This window comes from Macrobrachium rosenbergii, chromosome 27 (assembly GCF_040412425.1).
Source record: "Macrobrachium rosenbergii isolate ZJJX-2024 chromosome 27, ASM4041242v1, whole genome shotgun sequence".
Lineage (NCBI taxonomy): Eukaryota > Metazoa > Arthropoda > Malacostraca > Decapoda > Palaemonidae > Macrobrachium > Macrobrachium rosenbergii.
Genome location: NC_089767.1, coordinates 43,514,539 through 43,528,720, shown reverse-complemented (window position 1 = coordinate 43,528,720; position 14,182 = coordinate 43,514,539). Strand labels below are relative to the sequence as shown.

The 14,182-nt window shown below is 36.8% G+C and overlaps 2 long non-coding RNA genes across 2 annotated transcripts; one reads left to right on the top strand and one right to left on the bottom strand.

Moving 5' to 3' along the window:
* Positions 1-3,017: 3,017 nt before the first annotated feature.
* LOC136853728 (uncharacterized) lies at positions 3,018-9,744 on the bottom strand. Its single transcript, XR_010857543.1, has 4 exons — positions 9,259-9,744; positions 8,050-8,813; positions 3,914-4,769; positions 3,018-3,159 (listed from the first exon to the last, which is right to left on the bottom strand). It is a non-coding gene; the product is annotated as an uncharacterized lncRNA (long non-coding RNA).
* Positions 9,745-10,555: 811 nt separating this feature from the next.
* On the top strand, positions 10,556-14,097 carry LOC136853727 (uncharacterized). The gene is made up of 2 exons (XR_010857542.1): positions 10,556-10,854; positions 11,904-14,097. It is a non-coding gene; the product is annotated as an uncharacterized lncRNA (long non-coding RNA).
* Positions 14,098-14,182: the final 85 nt, after the last annotated feature.

The window sequence follows — 14,182 nt, the reverse complement described above, 5'->3', positions numbered from 1 at the left end:
GTTTAACTAATAAGAAAATAAGTTATCAATATACAGTATACTATTCTGAAACACTGAACTACTTACTAGCTAATAAGAGACATTTAAGTGGAAAATAAACTATGTATCCTGAAATGTGCTGAACTAACTGACAGCTGGTCTTGAAGTGATTAGAAGTCTTAGCAAGATAAATACGGCTTCTGAAACATACCGAGTTATATTTTACCTGACAATAAACAATAAACTTATAGTTTAAATTATAAAAACTCTAAAGGTACAAAAACGTTAATCTTAGTTTAAATTAAGCTGATATGAGCTTTAGGTATAAAACAACTCTATACATACTGAATAGTGCTGAGCTACCTGATATTAACAGTCAACTGAGTATAAATAAACATGGAAAATATGTGTTGTGCTATATTAAACCAGTAGCAGGTTTCAGTAATAAAATATATCTCCTGAATCACACTGAATTACCTCATATGATATAGACCCCTACAGTGCCTACTTGAAAATTACATGCAACAAAGCTGAACTCTACTTGACTTGGGTCAATAGGCACTGCTGTGACCTTGATACATGACAGTAAACTTAAACTGACAAGTTAAAATAGTTTTAAGGCCAGCATTTGTAAGATTTATAATCTCCCTCCCAGTCAAAGTTTGACTCTTCCCAAGATTTATGTTTGGTGGAACCATTTTTTCCATTTCATCTGGCCAGGCAACTGTTGACCCAGGTTTGAGCCTTTCTTGAAGTCGTTCAGTTCTTCGTTCAGAAACTTGTGGAATTTTGAGGTGAGACTGAGAGTCCATCAACTTGTCCCATTTTGCCTGTTCAACTGCCCCAGATGAAGAGATGAGGAAGAAGTTAATGCCATCATATCACTGAGATCTTTTGGTTTACAAATTGAGATGAAAGATAATTGTTATAGCCAGGCCCCAAGCATCCTATACCCTGGCCCCTTTTACTAGAAGGGGCACAGATGGGGCAGGGGCTTTTTCAGACCAGTAATGAGCGATCTGTAGTATTTTATAAAGGACATCTTAATGAAGTTAAATTCCATCTTTTCACAGCTACTGTTTATTAATTCAAAATTGAATTGCAATGCAAAAGTGGGAGGCTTCTTAGCCTAAGTTTCTATTAGCAAATCACAGTAAAATATTCTTTTTACATCATTAATTATTTATTATTATTATTATTATTATTATTATTATTTATTATTATTATTACTGAGCCTGGCTATAACATTTATAAAACCATTTCAACATTTTCCCGAAATCTGGAAAGATTTTTCAGTACTAACATTGTCCCACCTCTCTCTAGTTTGTCTTAAATCATCCAAACACTTCCCTGGTTGTCTCAGTTACTGTCAGAAAAGAGCCAGTTACTGCTCTCACCAACTACACATCTCAAGGTACTCATAAAAACCAAATCATTTCATAAAAAAAGACCCTAAAATTGACCCATTTGAGAACAATAGAAAATTTAAACAACTCTCCATTTCAGGAATTGAGTCATCGTTTTTTCTAAAATCTCTTTCAAACTAATTATTTGATCAAAATGGTATTTGACACAGTGTACAAGACCCCCCCCCGCTAAGAGTGCACTGTCAAATGGTTTTAGTTAAGTACCAAGATATATTATGTAAGAGTTGGGAATATCTAAAATTAAATGGAGTCCTCCATAATTGATAGCATATGATGAAAAGTATTTTCCCAAGGGTGTAAAATTTGAATGTTTATATTACCCACAAACCACGCTCTTTTTTGCAAGTGCATCACTTATGTTTTTTGACTAACAGCCCTAACAATCTGATTTACAACATTTGATCATGGAGTATTTTAAAGCAAGGAGAATTTTATACCAGCAATGCCAATATGTCCTTTGTTATCGAAATATTTTGCCCAGATATCAATAACGGAGTGAAAAAATATGGTTACCCATTGCATCAAGTTGAAAAATCCTGATGCAATTAAAACACTTACAAATCTGACTCAACATCAACTTTAGCAATGAAACACTATTACCCTGAATATCAAAGATGTAGTTCTGCTTCTTTTCTCAGTAAAACTCCCTTTAATGCAACAAGTAATAGAGTAATAAATCAGCCCCGTCTCAACATTTAGAAAACACGCCCTGAATACCAACCAACAATACTGTATTGAATTCTAACACTTCAGTATAAAACATTCAAGGATTAGTCCAGTTACAATGTTGTCCTAACTCCTAATTCAGTAAAAGCCACTGGACATGAACTTTATACTAATGAAAAACAGCAATACTGAAGCAAGACTGTAGTCTTGGCTCTTTGTTTCAGTAAAAAACACTGGTATAAGGCAGTCTAGAACTGACACTCTTTATTGTACAAAAATAATGTGGTTCAGTCTCTTGGAGCCTGTACAATCGCCCTGGACATTAAAAGCAGTTCAGGAATGATAGAGGCCTGTCTTTTAGTTCTCTGAAAATGCAAAATCAAACTGAAGTCTACAGAGGTAAAATATTGTAAAACAAAATTCTATGGTAAAAATTCAACAAATCCTTCACGATAGTGTTTACTGGGTTATGAAACGTATTGAAACCTTAATACTAGACAAAGTTTAAAATCAGATTTTACGGAATCCCATGACAGACCAACCAACTGATTAAAAATCAGTTTTCTCATAGGGCTTCCATGAGATTTTACAGAATATTTTTAGATTTTTTAAATAGAATTTGGCCAAAAGAACCAAGGTTGGGGTCACCATTCAACAGAGTTGACACGGAAATTGACAGAAAAAAAAAGTTGTGAAAGGTGTAACAGTTTTGAAAATAAGGTTAGGAGAGGGATTATACCAGAATCCAATTGAAAGAAAGTAAGATGGAAGAAACAATATGAGAGGAGGAAGAATCCATTACTAAGGAGTTGCAGTACTGAGAACTGAAAAAATAAAGACTAATGCACAAATAACCAATATATTACTTTTATTATTCACAGGATTTTATTCTGATGAGACATGGGAATCCATTACTGTACTGAACCATATGCTTCCTAATCTTTGATCAGGTCAAAAAAGGGATGTACACATTCCTTACCAATAGGGAGTAAGTGGCCTCTTGACATTGTTGTTGTAGGAAAATCGAATCTTGAAGATGTCTTGTCATGGCTCTGACGAGATCAGTTGTTCGCAAAGCCCAGAGAACCTGAGAGACAAGAAATTAGTCGTTAGTCTGGTTTTAGTTAAACCTAACTTGAATCACAGCAGAGGGATTAGACCTAGTGTAGTATCTGGAAGTTAATTATCTTGACAAATGATATAAGAAAAGTGCGTCTTAATCCTTCATGTTTTACGATTGCAACCCTAAATGCAGATATAGTGGAAGAGTCAATTACACTGACTATACAGTGTATGACACGTGCAAAGCAGGAAGGATTAATTCAAGAAGCAGTTTCATTAATACATAATTGAACTTTACTGACAGATGTGTAAAGACTGTAACCAGGGGGAGCCACTAGCCAGTAAGATGGGAGAGCGGAAGGTACCAATGAGCATCAGCAGCAGCTGTCCCAAAGGAATTCTTGGAACCTTTTACAGGTGCAACAGAAACCCCTACAGAGAACTACCAGTAGCAAGGTGATTTTCTCAATGCCTACCTGTATGTAATACTGTATACATTACATGAATGATTAAAACATATCAATAAAAGTACATTATGGTATAAAGATTGAAATAATGATTGTATATTACATTACAGTACTATGTGAGTCCTTTATATAGCATCAACATAACATAGACCTTATAATGTTAAAAGAATGTGAGGGTTCTTCTTCCCATATTTCCCTTTACTGTACCTCCTCTTACTTCTTTCTAATGAACACCTTAATATTCTTTGGAAGCTTAAAGAATTTCAAGTTAATGGCCCCTTTGGTGGGTTTGTTCCATATGAATACTCTTACCAATTGCAGTGACTGACTCCTGCCTTCTCCTGAAGGCTGGTTTGCTCTCCACCTTAACATCAGTTTTCCCAGTTACTCCAGAGGTTCCTGGTTCCTCCCACTCCTCGAAGTCATTTCAGTACATCCATGAAGTCCATCTGATACAGCCCAGTTCGTTTCCACACAGACAATTTTGAGACTAAAACGGATTTCTTTAAATTTTTAAGATTTTCTTTTATCAAAATCATCACATTTGCATTATATTTATAGACACTCATCCAGCACCTACCCACAAATTTATCCCCAACTAAATCAGACTTGACATCATTCAGGTATCAAGTACGCTTTACAAACCAGACGAAAAATCAATTCCTACTTATTAATTCCCTGTTTCATTACTTTTTGATTTTGCTATTATTTTTGTTGCTCATAATGATTTCGGGATTCTAATATAATAATAGCTTAACCTGTACCGTGTTGATTTGTCAAATCAAAACTTCTGGGGCTATAATTGATATAGTACTGATTTCACGATACGAATTGACTATTCCAGAGCTGAATGTCTCCCTAAGACTCATCATTTCAAAATATGTTTGCAGTAATAGACCATATAGCCAATTCTGCTTTACTGAGGGGCATTTCTCAGCTCTTTCTCTATCAAAGGACGGGGTTTACTTTATCAAAGGCTTTAGATGAATTTATGGTTCTGGAAATAAAGAGAAGTGCTTTGTTACACGTGGCATAATATCAGGAAGTACTTTTTTTTCTGTTTTACTTGACCGAACTGTTGAAAGGCCTTGAGCTGTATCTTAAATGTCTTCATGAGTGTACTGAAACTTGGATCGAAATGGCTGTAGAACTTGAAGCGACTCATCGTCTGTAACAAAAATTTTCTATATTATATACTTATTACAGGAAATGGCTGGATACAAATAATATTCAAGGATGAATACATCACTGCAGTTTGTTATATTATAGGAACTGAGCTCTTCTCAAGAATGACCTCAGTATTGGCTCTCAATGTTTCACCATGACACTGGACAATAATTATTACTGATATGAAGAATGATCTTGAATTTATTTAGTTCCAGAACCTGAACGAATTGACAAATTCGAATAGAAGGGTAGCCTGTGTCATTTCCATCATAATTTCTAAAATCTCTGTTAATACCCAATATGTCAAGATTTATCATGTTTACTTCAGCTGATGTGATAGGGATAACAGAACATTTCACATTCAAGGAACATGATGATAATAATCAGACATACACTCAACAAATCATTGACTTTTCTTAAGGTTTTCCTGTACCTTGGCTGTCAGTACAGTGAGGAAAACAAACAGTTTCAACAGATAGTTTTCCCCTCAGTGCTGGTCTAAATTTGACAGACGTAGACTGGCTAAGAAATGCAAGAACAATGCAAGATCTTTCCTTGATAGCGCCTCCCCCAAAAAGGGTTTTAACCTGGTATGTATCCACCTTATCCCGTTGGGGATGACCGTAAAAACGAGCAAAGGACTGTAACTATCATAAAGATAATGACCCCCAAGAAATATCAGTCCTAGATAATGACCCCCGAAAACCCTTGGGGGTCACTATCTAGGAAGTTCCCATAAGGCCACATATAATTTAGGTACTTTAGTTTCTCCAGCTACTGGTGAAAACTTCTAACTTACACAAACATCAAAACTCGTAGCCTATACCAACGCATTTTTCCGGTTAAAACTCAAATAATGCAAGTGCGCACTCATTCCAGGCCTATTTCAGAGGATTTCTCACTGCAATGGAAACTAAAACGAGTTTGTGACTCTATGTTAATTTCCCAAGAGATCAGTCAATTTTGAATGCCTGTGCATACAGAAACTTGTTCATGACACACCATGCAAGTCAGCCCGGCTGTGATCATTATCTGTGGATTTACAAAGATCTATCCAACTGATAACCAGGTTAAGACAACATACAATCGTCTAAATTCTGCCGATGTCTGAAAAGAAACCCCTCCCAGAGTGCAGTTCCCAAATCTGGTTTAGCAGAGGTCCCACAAAACTGCAGCAATCAAAATAGGCCAATCTACAATCAACTTATTTTGGTGAAGAGAACTTTCTTTAAAACTATTTTCTTGAAGAACAGCTCTCGACTCTCGAAAACTGTTTGCTAAAAAAAATAGTCATCATCATCATCTCGTCTTTCAAAAATTTTCTAGTGCTGTCAGTGTCCCTACTTAGAGTGAACCATGCTTTCCAATACTTTCACCCTCTGATCTTTTCAAGTCAGTTACTCTTGCTGGAGCTGTGACTTCCAATAATTGATAAGTTTACATCTAGGGTTTACAATGCTACGAAAAATGTTCGTCAAACTAGTATCTTGTATGTCTATGGCACTGGAAGCCTAGATAAAAATTATTTAAAATAAAACAAATATAAAAAAAGTAAAGTTTTACTATAATACCAACACCAATAAGAGTGCCGTGTCCAGCACCAGCCCCATTGGAATGAATGGTAAAATTTGAACAATAGACAGCAAGACTAAATATCTAGGTAACAGTAAGTTTGTGATAGATTTGAGAGCAAGTTCAGTATTAATGATATTAAGGAGACTAAGATCACAGCATAAAAACTCTGGTATCAAAAAGACAGTTCAAAGTAAAATAATCCCAAAAAACAATTGACAAAAGATGATAAATATCTCAGTCGGCAATTGGTGGGAATTAGTAGTCTAGACTGCGCTTTCATCTCACAAACTATGGCCCAGAGTGCCCCTAAACTGTAGCAGGCATTTCATATGGAATATGACCTGACCAGACCTGCCTTAACACAACCTAGGATGCCATGCAGCGACCTATCAAGGGGAGGAGGGGGTCTCTCACCCCACAGACCCGTAAAATTAGCATAAGTCGTGACTCCTGCAAAATAAGGAAAGGGATCACGTGGTTTGGAAAAGTACCTAACCTGTTTACCTCTAACCTAACCTATGATGCCGTGCCTTTACTGGCCGAGGGGGCCTTTCTCCCTCCTATCCTTACACCCCCAAAGCAAGCTGTAACCCCCAATAGCCTTTTAGAGAGGGGGTCAAGTCATCTGACCTAGCCTACCCCCTTACCCTACAGTCAGGGAATGACCCCTACCCCATCTACAGCGGTAATTATGTTATCAGAAGCCATTTAAATAACCTCAGCCTACCCTAGGCTAGCCTATATCAGTCAGGGAACGTTTGACCCCGGCCCAGCAGTTGCGCACCAATCTAACATTTGTGAGTACTAGGGTCCAATAAGAGGTAATTATGTTATCAGAAGCCACTTAAATAAGGTCAGCCTTACCAGGGTCGGTTACAGTTTCAGTATGCTTGGGGTAGTCTGCCGATAGAGACCCACCACCAGGTGGCAGTGGGTACCGGCTAGAGAATCGCGGACGGATACGACGCCTGATATAGCCTTGTGCTATAGCCTAACCGTTTGACTATATTAACATTATTCTAACTGTTAAACTTAACCAAACTTAACAAAATAGGTTAAATAATGGTTAATATAAGGCAATTCAAGTCATAAAAGGCAAACTAAGGCTTTAAAATACACATATATACATATAGACAAATATGAAGCTGGATCATTAGGTAAACCAGCAATGGCCGGCCAAACAACTCTTGTTAATACGACACGGAAGACACGAAAGGCCTTATTTTTATTTAAACCTGGCGGAGGGAATAAGCCATCATTTTAACCAAATATGTTAAGCAACGGTTACTTTAAGGTCATTTTAGCCATCAACGGCTAAATATGGCTTTAAAATATACGTATTTGTGGACATCTAAACATGGAGGCTTGCCGAGAGCCGGCCACAACTCACGCTCATTTCGGCCTTCTTTAACCCTTATCTAAGCGTTATTTAACCTTCAAATTATAAAAAAACAACCGTTATTTACACTATAATTACAGCAAATAACTATACTCAATAAAATAACGAATATTCACTTATATCTCGGTCAGGGTAAATGGGCTCATACGATCGACGTCCTCTGAACAATCTTACTGGATGATATAAATGGCGTTAATTCATTTTAATCAGTAAGATTACAAAATCATCGACGAAATATGCTTGAAGTGCAATTAAATAAGAATAAGAATAATAATTATGATAATAATCAAGAAAATGCGACTCTCACCTAAAGAACGTCGGCTCAGATTAGCATAACAGTAGTAGCATTAGGCGAAAGTATCCTTTGAAACGGCTCCTCCTCCCTTGCTCATTTTATTCCTCCTTTGTTTGTTTGTATTTATTCAAGTTTTCCCTGTGAAGCCATAATCCTTTTATTTATAAATTCTTTCCTGTTTTCAATTTCCCCCTTCCTTCAGCAGATCTGTAAATGGAAGGATATTAGCTATCAATTCCTCTTTGTTATCCTGATATGGCTGCTGCACAAAACTGTATCTATTTCTAATCTCATTATATATATGGTGGACAGTAGAGTAAGAAATGGTCTTCTAAGTTTTCATTTTTTCCCTCACAGAACAGACATTCTGTATCTTCTTCCCCTTTTAGCCTATTCCTATCTTCTGATTCCAGTGTGCCTCGTCTAGCCCTACTGGTCAGCATTGTTTTTTCAGTGTTATTATACCAGATTTCTTCTCTTGTGTTTTCTTTACATCTTCTGTGGATTCTTAATGTTGTCTTGTCGTAAATTTCTCTCTGCCACGCTTTGTTGTCCAGGTTATTTATTATTTGTTTTAGCTGCTTATCTTTAAGAGATTCAATGTTACTTAAGTTTATGTTTAATACTTTCACATACTCTTTTACTTGCAGAATCCACGGGGTTTTCTTGTTCCCGCATGTTAATGTTTGTGACCACCACTTCGGGTTTGATAAGATTAATGGTATAGATTATTACTCTGTTCATGCTGGGAGAGAGTGGCTGGCTCGAGTGTTAGCCTGGAAAGTAAATAAAATGTATGTTTAAGAGGCTGAATTTATTTGAGTGATGGGGAACACAGTCTATAATTTTGGATTTATATATATATATATATATATATATATATATATATATATATATATATATATATATATATATATATATATATATATATATATATATATATATATATATATATATATATAAGAGAGAGAGAGAGAGAGAGAGAGAGAGAGAGAGAGAGAGAGAGAGAGAGAGAGAGAGAGAGAGAAATATAAATACCACCTATTGTTATGCACTTAGCATTTCCGTATACACAAATCTTTTGCATAGGTATGTATGAAAATAAAGAAGATATTTCTATACCAAAGCACCACAGTCACTATAAGGTTATACGTTCATAAGTTATGAAAGATTTTCAAGTTCATATGCCACAAAATACAATAAATATTATTGATAACTTACCTCATACGTTTGGCAGGCCACCGCAGAATCTTGAGTGGGTTCTGTGCTTGTGTAAACATAATGTATAGGCCCACCACTTCCGCTGCACTGCTTAAAATCCTGGCTGGACTTGACAAGTGTTCTAAGCCTTTTTAACACTTGCTTACCAGGAACGATAATGTTCTTTTTTTTTAGGCCTACTGGACAATACGTAGGTCTACGCAGTAAAACTCTTGAATATCTGCACTAAGTTCTGCTTCTCATAACACAAAGATACATGTCAGGATGGATAATATTCTTGCCTTGTGGCCTACTGGACAATACGTGGGGCTGCACAGTAAAATTCTTGAAGTATTTGCAGAAGTAGCTCTGTTTCTTGCAAACAAAGTCCAGAGAGAGTGCTGAAGGGTATAATCTCTCTCTCTCTCTCTCTCTCTCTCTCTCTCTCTCTCTCTCTCTCTCTCTCTCTCTCTCTCTCTCTCCAAATCCGAATTAAGTGTAATTCTCCTGCAAGAAAAATGACTGTGCTATAGTTCATATTTGATAAATAATAATAATAATAATAATAATAATAATAATAATAATAATAATAATAATATAATTCAAATGGGTCTTGTTTTGAATGGGTTTCTGAAAACTATGAATGTGGCCACCAAGCTTCAGAGCAAATTACAGAAACGTCCCAGCAAGGAAATACATTATAATTTTCTAGTTCAGCACTTTATTTAATATGAAAGCTACATAGCTACATAAATTTGACTTTCGTGCTTTTGTGGGTTTTCTTAAATGACTTCTACAAGCTTCTACAACCATTATCAGCAATGACACATAAGCCTTAACAGGATATTTAGAAAATATTATCTTACTATTTTTCCACACTGTCTCCAGTGGATGAGTTCTACTCGAAATATTCCCATAGTAAGCCAATGGTTGCAGTGAATAAGTTACCAATGACATACGTATCTAAACCTTATCATTTGCACCGTGCAGGGAATAGGCCTAATTCTGAATCGTAATGATAGCTTGTAACATAGATTGCAAAATAGTAATTCTATAAAATTTCAGCCCATCTCTTGGTAATCTGAACACGTTCTCAACGCAAATTTCTCAATATTGATTGACCAATCGGCATTCTTTACGTTTATATTAATTCATTTGTTTATTCACTATTCTGTAAGAATACCACTTGATACGGAAATGGGGCTGTGCAATCACGATCCATACAGGCCTAAAGCTGTACACCATAGGTATAAGGGAACACGTCATGATGCTTGCGCCTGGGTTGAAGCGTCACCCTGCTTTCAGATCAATTATTCTTTATTAATGCGAGCCGTGCGAAGTAACGTTAGCTAAATTATTTCTCTCCCTTTGGAAAAGTATAAAGACATGTACTGTATGATATCATTACAAACTCTGTGAGCCTTATAATAACGAAAGTTCTAATCTGTATGCTGTACGACAATTACAGCACATGGCTAAGGCAGAAATCCTATGCACAAGGGACAGATAGGCCTATACAATCATCACTTGGGAGCATGGATGTACAGTGAACACGGAGACATATACAATTTGTGGTCAAGGATAATTAGGAATAGATTGCATCTCTTCGACTCTAAGGTATTTGTTTCCATGGTATAATCATTATTGTACAAGGTTATTTGGGAATGTTTTTTAGCACTTTTGGTGATGTTTGTAGGCCTACTGTGAGGCAGTTATGAGTGCCAATGACTCCATTTTTATTTTATAATTCTTGATTATTATTTTAGGCTGGGACTGAATCTATTTGTAAGTAAAATCAGTAAAGTGACGTTTTCACTTTTTCCGTCTGTTCGTTATCCGGAAGAAATTTTTAGGCCTATATTTTTTTTTAATATTTTATCCGAATGAGCATCTAAGTGACAAGAAAATGTTTCCATGAAGTTGGCTCTCTCTCTCTCTCTCTCTCTCTCTCTCTCTCTCTCTCTCTCTCTCTCTCTCTCTCTCTGTTTCAGCAGGTCGCATTTTTGGGACAATGCTATAATTAAGGAAAAAAAATCGTACTGCCGTAAACCTCATTGATTCGTTTTGCCCAAACGATGACGCCACAAAATAACGCCCTGGAATACATTGCCTTGTATTACAGGAAGACGGTCTAAATATTGATTAATAACGAATGTCTGTTGAAAATGGATTACGTCATTTACAAATAATGAAATGGAATGTTATTAACAGAGATTTGGCACAGTCGTTGCCTGCGCATCTTTGGAGGGCTAAGCCAGGTCAGTGTGGGCAGGTCGACCTGTTCCTACCTCTCGTCTTGGCTTCCTAATTACACACTCTCTCTCTCTCTCTCTCTCTTGGTTACAAAATATCTTAGAAAAATTTTGGAGTCGTGTGTGTGATAGACTCTCTCTCTCTCTCTCTCTCTCTCTCTCTCTCTCTCCTCTCTCTCTCTCTCTCTCTCTCTCTTGGTTACAAAATATCTTAGAAAAATTTTGGAGTCGTGTGTGTGATAGACTCTCTCTCTCTCTCTCTCTCTCTCTCTCTCTCTCTCTCTCTCTCTCTCTCTCTCTCTCTCTCTCTGGCAGTCATATGCAGTCAGCTCTTAGCAAAAGCTACATAAATTAAACGCACATGTGCTGGCATATGCTCTTAACTCACGTACGTACATCTTTCCGTGCACGCAGATCATGACCCTGGCAACGTACAATAAAGCCTGTGGGAACTGAAACTTAGACCAGAGGAACTTGAAACTTTCAGGTTTCCAAGAGCCCACCCTGATGACCCCACGAGGGCCATTTTGAAGACCTATCAGGAGTCCCAAGAGCCAGAAACGGAAGAACTAAGCCTACTGTCGAGGAAATGCACGCGCTGTGACGCGGTCTTCGAAGTAGACCATGAGGGCAAAGCCAAGAGGCAGACCTGTCGTTACCACCCTTTTAAGACCATGTACACCAAGAAGTACCGGTGCTGTGGGAGGAAAAGTACCGGGAAACCTTGCAAGCAAGCCAAGCAACACGTCCATAATCATTTGCCCCCTGGGGCGTTGGAAAATTTCAGACAGACGAAATACAACCCCAATCCAGCGAAGACGATCTACTCCTTAAAATGCGGTCGTGTCTACACGGATAAGGGCATGGAGGTGGCTTGCGTGTCCCTCGTAGACTCATTCTGCACGTCTATCTACGAAAGGATAGTCAAACCGGAGGGGAATATTTTGGACTACATGACCGAGTTCAGTGGGCTGGAGAAACGCCACTTGATAAATGAACAAATAACACTAGACCAAATTATTTCTGATCTGAATGTTCTGATAGGTCCGAACACAATTCTCGTTGGCTTCTGGTTGCAAAGGGACCTAGTTTCCCTTCGCATGTTACATGAAAATATAATTGAAATAACGGCTCTGTATCCACACAAGTTGGGCCCAGAGTACAAGAATTCACTTTACTACCTGAGGAAGACTTATATTTCTGGGGAGGACATTAGGGCTCCTCTGAAAGTCACTGAGGAGGCAAATACAGCCATGAAATTGGCAATGTATATGATATGAAGTGCCTTACAAAAGCAGTTAGTGAAGGTGGTTTTTGAGGTGACATAAATCTAGGTTGTTTTTTAGTTTTACTAAGTAATGTTCATTTTTCCAACTCCTGGAATTCAAATAATAATTGTTTTTTTTTTTTACACTAACAGTGTTCCCTGGGTAGTAGTGTTGAATAAAAACTGTATTTATCTGGCCAGCAATTGTTTAAATAATAAGTCTAACGTGTTTCTTAGTTTTACCAAGTAATGTTCTGTTAATTTTTCCCCTCTCCTGGAATTCACATAACTGCTGGTTTTATAGGCACTGGCAGTGTCCTCTGGGTAATATTGTTGAATGCAGGCCATTTTATCTGGCTAGCAATGTTTAAATAGTAAGTCTAAAGTGTTTCTTAGTTTTACCAAGTAATGTTCAGTTTATTTTTCCCCTTTCGCATAACTGCATGTTTTTAGGCACTGACAGGTCCTCTGAGTAACATTGCATGAGTATGCCAAATCTATGTGAATACTGTGTAACTGCAAAGATTTACATGTTCAAGAACTGTACACATTAAAGATAGTTACAACTTAATTAAATTTAGTTCTTAGAAACTGTTTATGATCTTATTTTTGTTTGCCCAGCTTAAAGAACAATTTACAGTACTGTACTGTATTTGAATTGTGAATCTCCGGTAAATATTTATGTGAATCATTAAATCCACACTTCATGAGATTAGTGTGCCATTATGCCAAAAATTTATGGGTTACTCTTATGGTTTTTTGAGTAATGGTACCACCTTGAATTCTGGTTATTACTGAAAGGGTCGACACACTTTTTCTCCGGTGTGAAATATATTTAATTTTACTCAGTCCAGTGTGACCTCTGTTTTCCATACACAAATTAAATTTGTTTTCATCAACTAAGAATGTAACCTTTTGAGTTTATTATTTCAGAAATTCATATTGTTTTACCTCCTGTAACATTTATGCATATACAATGTAACCTTTCTGGATGTAGTTAATTCCTATTGTTTAATTTCTGTAACAATGTGGTTTATGTAACCTTTGCCGCATTCACACTTTCACATTTCAGTAACAGATTTTTTAGTATAATTCCTTTCTTTTGCTGCTCTGTATTTACAAAAAGATCGCATTAATTGTAGTCTCTTGATTACACTGAATTCAGAATGTGTCTTGATGGCATTAATGCTTTAAAAAGCTATCAGTTACTGTAGGCCTACGCAGGCTGGAAATGGTAGCCAGCGTTGCTTGTACCAATGCGTCACCTCTTTTGTAAAATGGATAAAATATAGAATGCTTTCAGAATGTCTTGATCGTATTAATAAACTGTGAAATGGTTAATCTTATGTAATGCTTTAAAAAGCTGTCAGTTACTGTAGGCCTATGCATGATGGAAGTGGTAGCCAGTGTAGCTTTTACCAATGTA